The sequence below is a fragment of the Cyrtonyx montezumae genome, unplaced genomic scaffold (genome assembly GCF_038088225.1).
Source record: "Cyrtonyx montezumae isolate F1298 unplaced genomic scaffold, pur_monq_1.0 scaffold_14, whole genome shotgun sequence".
NCBI classification, from domain to species: Eukaryota; Metazoa; Chordata; class Aves; order Galliformes; family Odontophoridae; genus Cyrtonyx; species Cyrtonyx montezumae.
Window position 1 is genome coordinate 704793 of NW_027071870.1, and position 7786 is coordinate 712578.

The window sequence follows — 7786 nt, forward strand, 5'->3', positions numbered from 1 at the left end:
TCAGGCAACAAGTTAATTTGAAGATCTGCGGAATCAACTTTGATGTAGGAAGTATTCATTGTAAAAGGTCTGGAATACTGGCACCCAACATGATTTTCCTCTCCTGACAAGTGCTTTTTCATACTTACTGTTTCTTCATCTTTTTACAAAATGCTTGATTAGGAAATTTGGTACAGAATATTTCAGAAGTGAAAAAAGAAAGAAGACAGTGGATCTGAAAGAAGTTATTCATGCATGTGGTGGAAAAGTCATGCCTCTCTTTAATTTAGGAGAGCAAATGGCAGTAATTTTTTAATCTGTCATTTCACATTGATGATTCCAGGATAGTATACTACTAGACACCTTAGTTAAATACTAAATTGTATTTGGTGTATGTTATTTGTTGTCCTGACAATCTCTACATGCACATACCAGTCTGTAAAATACATGCAACTCACTCTCTATAATTCATCTACTTGAGTGCAGTATTCATGATCTTTCGCTCCACTTTTCTGCAGATTTTCAGTATGAAAAAGAAAGTTTCCTTGTTTGTCAGCTTTCAACTCAGCAACTTTCTGGCTAAGGTTTATAGCCAAGGCTTTTCCAGGCTCAGACATCTATAAAAATAAAAACAAAAACATTGTCAGAGAAGTCTAATTAATACACAGATAATTATACTTAAAGCTAAAGAATATAGGAAAAAAAACCCATATATGTTTAGTTTCTCTCTTATTCCCACCTAGTAAGGCCAAACTTTGGCATTTTGGAGCTTACTTGAGATGAGCGAAAACATTTTTAGTGATCAGTGCAGATAATCAGTAGTTGTTTATAGCTTAATAAATACCTATTCAGCAACTAAAGGTCAAGGTTTTTTTTGGTTCAGACACATAGCAATCTCTCCAATATTTTTTGTCCTTACAGAAAGATTAGTCAGTTGCTCTTTTAAAATTAGTTTTCATGACACATGGTACAATATATCTGAGAAGTAGCAGTTATTTATAATTGCCCTGGGCAAAAGAAATGAGGCTATTCTTAGTGCACTTCCTTGTACCCATGGTCTTTCCATGCTAATACTCTCTGCTTTTTGAGCTGAACTAGTGACTTCACTCTGATTTAACAGACATAATGTTAATAGACATAGTGCAGAACACCACTACTGAACATCTGTATTCATTGTTGGTGGGCCATGTTGAGGTTTGAAAGGGGAGATTCAGTTCCTCACAATACAAACTCCAGATCAAGCACAGCCTACAGATGTTTTGGGCCTCATCTGTAAAGTCTACACTTCACTCATATATCTGCCTAGCCCAGTTCATCCCCAGCCTCCTTAAGGAGTACCATAGCCCTTTCTCTGCTTTGCAGTGCCTGGTGGCAGACACAGCTGGAGACAGTGTTGTCTATGTGCTACCCAGATGCTACTGGTTCTGGCAGCCACCAGCAGGGGAGGATTGATGATATTGCAGCTTTAACTTGTCTACTTTAATTTGATATGTCCAAAGCAACATAATGTGGGATCCAGAACCGTTGTCCAAGAAATAACTTGAAAGAAGTTTCATCCTTATTTCATTCTGTTATTCATTGGATGTTTTATTCTCTCTGAATATTCCAGCTAATCTTATCAGCACACAATTCTTACTGGTTGTACAATCTGATACTGCTTTATCATATGGTCAGTGATCACTTGAATAGATCTCCAAATCCCACTTCTTGGATTGACCAGCTTTCCAATTACAGCCTGTTTCCACGTAGACTCCACTCAGCATAAAGCATAATAATTTTAAAACAAAATAAATGGAGAGGACATTTTGCTCATAATTAGGAGTTGGGAACTGACCAATTTTGCTTTTCATCTCTGGTCTTAATCTGCACGGTCCTGTTCATCAGGCATGTCCTGAAAACATGACCAGGATTATTCTAATTGCTTTCTGGTTTACTAACTTTCTGTCTTCATTTGGTAATGTTTCACTAGTAAAACTTTAACTTGTTACAGTTGAAGTCTATATTGTCTTGTCCCTTGTACTAATTTAAAATACCAGGAAAAAAATACCATTTGCAGCAATACTTCACATATCTTCTTGCAGGTTGATGAGGATCACTCACTTTTAAGGCTTATGTCAGCTTCCTCAACTGCAACATATTATCTGCATTGTAACAAGAAATAAAACGTACATCCGAAGCATAATATATACTACATCTAGGCATAGAACACGTAAAGAAACTTTCAAAAGACCCAAAAAGGGAAAGGAGAATGTGATATTTGAGATGTTTCCAACAAATTTTGTTAATAGTGTTTGCCATCTCAGTATGCAGTTATTTCTGCTGTCCTGCCTTTGGTGGGCTCTTGATTTCCATTAATTTTCACAATCTTCACAAGAGATAGCTTGTCTTACAGTTTGTTCAGATTTTTCCTGACATATAGAAGTCAGGCTAAATTGACATATCACACAGTATCTAGAAGGTTTAAAAGTGGCTGAAGTCTTCCAGCGTGGCATCTAAACTGCCACAAACAGCCAAAACCAAATTTTCTTGTTTCCAAGGGAAATTCTGATCGTTTAAGAGAATCTCAGGCATGTTATAAATAAGGTTAATGAATTCAAAATGGTGGAAAGAAATTTAGACGGCAGCAAAGCAGAGTGACCAATACTGTCAATTTAGGGCAAGGGGGAGGCCTTTAATTTTACTTCATTTAAAGAGAATAAGCTGCTGAGTGAGCAAAACTAATTGCTTTGTCTAGTTATTGAATGGCTGCTGACAATCCAGGGGCCTACCAAGTCTGCAGCTGTGCAGCTTTATAGAACAGTAGCACCTTATGAACATATTGAACTGATGAACTGAACATGATTCACTGTAAGCAAGTCAATATCTTTTTACTGTAAATCTTTAATCAGAAAGAATCTGAATAACTGTAATTAACACCTATTAAGGATGCAACTTCATGTTTTTTCAGCTGCAAGGGCAATGCAAATACCAGTACAACAAATTAGAGGTTGAGGAAGTAAATCTTCCACTGTAGATAAATACATGACATTTGTGTTGTTACTTTGAAAAAAATAAAAATACAAAATGGAAATCACCTACTATTAAAGTTCTTCAAAATGAACCTACTGGTGTATCAGGAAGATACATCAGAATTGAGAGCAAAGGCTGAGTTAAAGTTACCTTTAGCTTTTGTACTTGATAATGTTGAGTTTTTTCTTTCATATACTGTCAGTATTCTGATGATCATCTTGGTATTATTACCTTCATAATTCATTATAACTGAAAATGTTAGCACTAAGCAGATACCTTGTGTATTCAGGACAATGCAAAGAACAGTTTGATGTCTGCAGTGAACAGTGGGCACAGAGATGTTGTGGCACTTTTATGTTCGAGGGAAGATGTCTTGCAGAGATGAGAGCCTCAGGGATGCTAGACAACAGTAGGCCATAATTTAATATTTGAATTATTTGTGAATTAATTAATTTTTCTGGTAATATTTGCAGCCTGGATTAGTCCTTGATTGAAAAAAAAATTATTACTGCTTAAAAGTTGTTTGTCTCAGAATTGGTAAAAAAGTCATTTTCTAATATTTTGCAAACATTTCTCATCTTCATATGAGTATATGCATGGAATGTGAATGCAAGAGTTTTGGACGTGGAGGATAAGAAGACAGGATATTTTTCTATTCCAGATTATTAAATGATGTTCCTGGAGAAGGGTATTTTGGAAGCTTTCTTCCTCCTAGGTCCAATCATTGGTTGAAACAATAAAACTAATCAGATAAAAATTAACTGCCTAATCTCTCTAAGTGAGAAAAAGGAGATCAAAGTCCAAAAGACTCTGAAGGTCTCTGTCTTGGGGAAGACATGGGCCAGAAGATATGGTTTAGCATGCAGACTTGAGAAGAATCTGTTTTATAATAGTTCAGATGCCAGCATATTTTTTCATTCATTTTATCTTAAATAGCAACTACATTTTAACTTATTATTTAAAATAACTTAGGGAGCAATATGCTCCTTAGCCTGATCAAGTGCAGGAAAATCAGATCAGAAACATAGATACTACAATTAATTGTACAGTGGAGATTCTCCAAAAAATTAGTACAGAATTTTCATCAAATTTAGAGAGACTTGAGAGACTAATTCTGGAGTACTGCATCCAGGCCTGGGGCACCAAACACAAGAGCAACATGAAGCTGATGGAGCAACTCCAGAGGAGACCATGAAGACAAGCAGAGGGCTGGAGAACCTCTCCTATGAAGAAAGGTTGAAGGAGCTGGGATTGTTCAGCCTGGAGAAGGGAAGGCTGTGGGGAGATCTCATTGTGGCCTTCCAGAACGTAAAAGGAGCTTATAAACAGGAGGGAGACAAACTTTTTACGTGGCCTGCTAGTGACAGGACAAGGGAAACAGGCTTTAAACTAAAAGAGGGAAGATTTAGATTATATGTTAGACATGTATATTTATCTTTTAAATTTGGATGGTAATGAGGCACTGGAACAAGTAGCCCAAAGAAGCTGCTTTGCTTCCATTTAAACCAAAGCTTTCCTTTCTTCAGGGTGACCCAGGAGAAAAAGGATCCCAGGGACTGATTGGTTCTAAAGGAGAACAAGGCCTAGCTGGACCAAAAGTAAGCTTCTTCCTTCAGGGCAGCCCTTCACGTTGTATTTCATACAAAAATCTATGAGATATATTTAATGTACAAATTTCTCAAGTGTACCATGTTTAGTAAAGGCAGAAAGAGTTCCACTGTTTGTCCTGTTTGTTGTAAATGACATAAGAGTCCTCAGGAAAGAAAGAGCAGGAAAACATGTAATTATAAACTTTATAGTTATGTTTGAGCACTGAGAAGCTGAATTAAAATTGTCAGAGTTATTCTAATAATAAACATTTTGCAAATTTTGACTTGGAAATATTAGCTTTCTATTGGAGCATTTTCTGTGTAGTAAGTATCACTCTGAATGGTAATCACATTGAATTAATACAGATATTTTATTTATTATTCTGGCTTAGTAGGCCAGACACAAAAAATCAATTACCATTTGAAAAAATCAAATATGCACTTAAACCAATAGTTAAAAAAAAACTTGAAAACCGGACCACCTTCCGCAAGAACAGAAAGTTGATTTATGTTTTTTCCCAAATAGTCACTTTTTACTTAAAGTTTTACAGATGTTTTTATAATATTAAGTTTCGAAAATGTAAAAAATGTTGCTACTTGTGAGGGAAATTATACTGTTTAAATGTGAGTGGTACTATTTTATAACAGGGTGAACCAGGAGAAAGAGGGCCACCTGGTGTTGCTGGATCATCTATTCAGGGGCCTCCTGGACCAAAGGTGATTATCTAGTACACATATGCTGGAGAAGAGAGACTGGAAATTTCTTGTATGCATTTCTGTCAAAGTTGAAGGAATGCAAATTAAAGAAGTTAAAATGTCTTTTTGTAGTAACAAAGCTGAGTGCATGTTAGAGGTCAAGAAAAGTACCAATAATTAACATAGCATTTTGTGGCCATTTAGCATGGTGTTAGACTTAGTGGGTGTTATTGCTTCTTAAAGCCATTTGTAAAAAAGGATTTGGTACCTCCTTTGAAATTAATCACTTTCAAGTCCTCTTATTTCTCATTTTCTTAAACATTTTTTCTTTTTTGGAAAGTCTAAAGGTTTCCTGAGTGTAGCAAAGGTGTACTTGAATTGGACAGGACTTGTAATTCTGAGTAAAATATGCTGATTTAGCAACAATAAAACTAACATTGAAGGTTTTGAAAACATTTGAATATTCACAACATCCACATTTTTATTTTATAAATAAAAATAGTGGCTGTTTTTGTAATATTAACTTCATTAATTAATGCTCTTAAGCTTTGGTATAATAATCACTAGTGGACATTCAACAACTCTGAAGACACCTCATCCCCAGTTTTCTTCTTCCTTAAGTATATATTTGTGCCTGCACGCACACATGGGTAGGTATTGTATATTGTAGTTAACAGCCTGGCAACAAGACATCAGGGCTAGGTTGTGGTTTGAGTTTGTTTGTGTACAGAGAAGGTAGGAAAGAGAAGACAAGCTCAAGGTACAGCTGCAACTACCGACAATAAAGAAAGGAGTGTGAAGTGGTCATGTCTCTTATTTTAGATTAAAATCATAATAATTTACAAAACTTCATGTCAAGAAAATATAAGTGACATGCTTTAACATATGACTTGTGTGAAGACAGGTTTCAGGATGCCATTTTCTTAGTTACTGTGACATTTTTGAATAGCCTGGTAAATCATTTGTATGATATTCTTGCTGAAAAATAATAACTTACATTAACAGACATTATTGCCCTTCCCATTCCAATTTGATCAGTTCAGTACAGTTCATTACACTTTCCTAGCAGAATAGCTACAGTAAAAATTCACTGGAGCCTGTAGGAGTTTTCAGACTCTTTAGTAAATTTTATATCAGGTTTTTGTATAAGTAGTTTCAGTATTTATAAAGTGCAAGTTGATTTTTAGAACATATAAAAATCTTTGCCTGTTTAGTTTCGTAATAATTTGTTTAAACAAATTTCTCTTGTGTTTCTGCCAACTGATCAAAAAAATAGCAGGCTATCCAGGTCTGCATTCTCTCTGCACTGTGGATAGCACAATGTTTTACTACTATTTGTGTTCTTGGAACATCCTGGTATCTGAAGCAATGTAGCCAGGTGTAAATTTATTAAGTGGGGGAAATTGCATGCTTTGCAGTCCCAGAAGCTGTCATGTTCTGAGGCTTTTTTAGTGTATCTCCAAGTATTTAATGTAACAGTAGTTCTACATCTAACTCCTGAACAGCTGTGGTTGTGTATATTGGAAATTTATTTATTTTAAGCTACACCCATGTTTGGGAATTAGATTTTCATTTCCCTAGATAGCTATTATGCTGTTACTAATATGGAAACAGTAACATTAGATAGAAGTTTTTACCTCATATTCCTCTCTCGTGGTTGCAGTTGCTGCATGGTTTTGATAGAACCTTTGATCTGCATTCCCTAGTGAATGTCCTGAAATACTGACTTCCTCAATACTGTTAAAAATAGCAAAACTTTTACTGAAAAAAAAACCAGTCTTTTTATGATGCTTAATGTAAAGTAAAAACTGATAGCATATATTAAACATCAGAAGGATCCCAAGAGTTAGTATGAGAAAAGTGAAATCTAAGCCTCTTTGCTTTCCAGGAAAGTTACTGGCAAAGCTAAAATTACTGGCAGTTATTTTGGGTAATATCTGATGAAAAACTCAATATTCCTCCTGGATCTTTGTGAAATTCAGTCTGAGGAGCTTGCAACTTTGAATGCTGTGCCATTACATCTGTAGCCTTTCTAAATATACCCTGTATGTACTATCACTTTTAATTTCTTTGCTGTCTTCTGTGCTCTGGCAGGAACAAGGTTGCATCAGCCTTACACCAAACTGTGTAGAAACTTCCTTTAGAAGTATTGATTTCATATTACCTAGCTCAGCAATGGTCATGTCAATGTCATAAACAATGAAATACTTGTTATTTTCTGTATAAACTCAAATATTAATAATGAAAAAGGTGAAAATGAATTTGGCTGTTTTTTTTTTTTTTTAATAGGGAGATCCAGGACCCATTGGGCCACCAGGAGAAGATGAACGTCCTGGACATTCAATAATGGGACTTAGGAATTTTGAGACAAAGCTGGAAAGCAAAGAAACCTGAGACAAGTACAAAGATCTTCTGAAAATGCAGAAACTGCCTGACCAACACTTTTATACCTGGTGATGTCTATGAAAATGCCTTTTTTGGCAGGGGGGTTGGACTAGATGATCTCTAGAGGT

At 35.5% G+C, this 7786-nt stretch overlaps 1 long non-coding RNA gene across 1 annotated transcript; it reads left to right on the forward strand.

Annotated features, from left to right (window-relative positions):
• Nucleotides 1-4513: 4513 nt before the first annotated feature.
• On the forward strand, nt 4514-7626 carry LOC136045546 (uncharacterized). Its single transcript, XR_010621916.1, has 3 exons — nt 4514-4586; nt 5226-5294; nt 7563-7626. It is a non-coding gene; the product is annotated as an uncharacterized LOC136045546 (long non-coding RNA).
• The last annotated feature ends 160 nt before the right edge of the window (nt 7627-7786 follow it).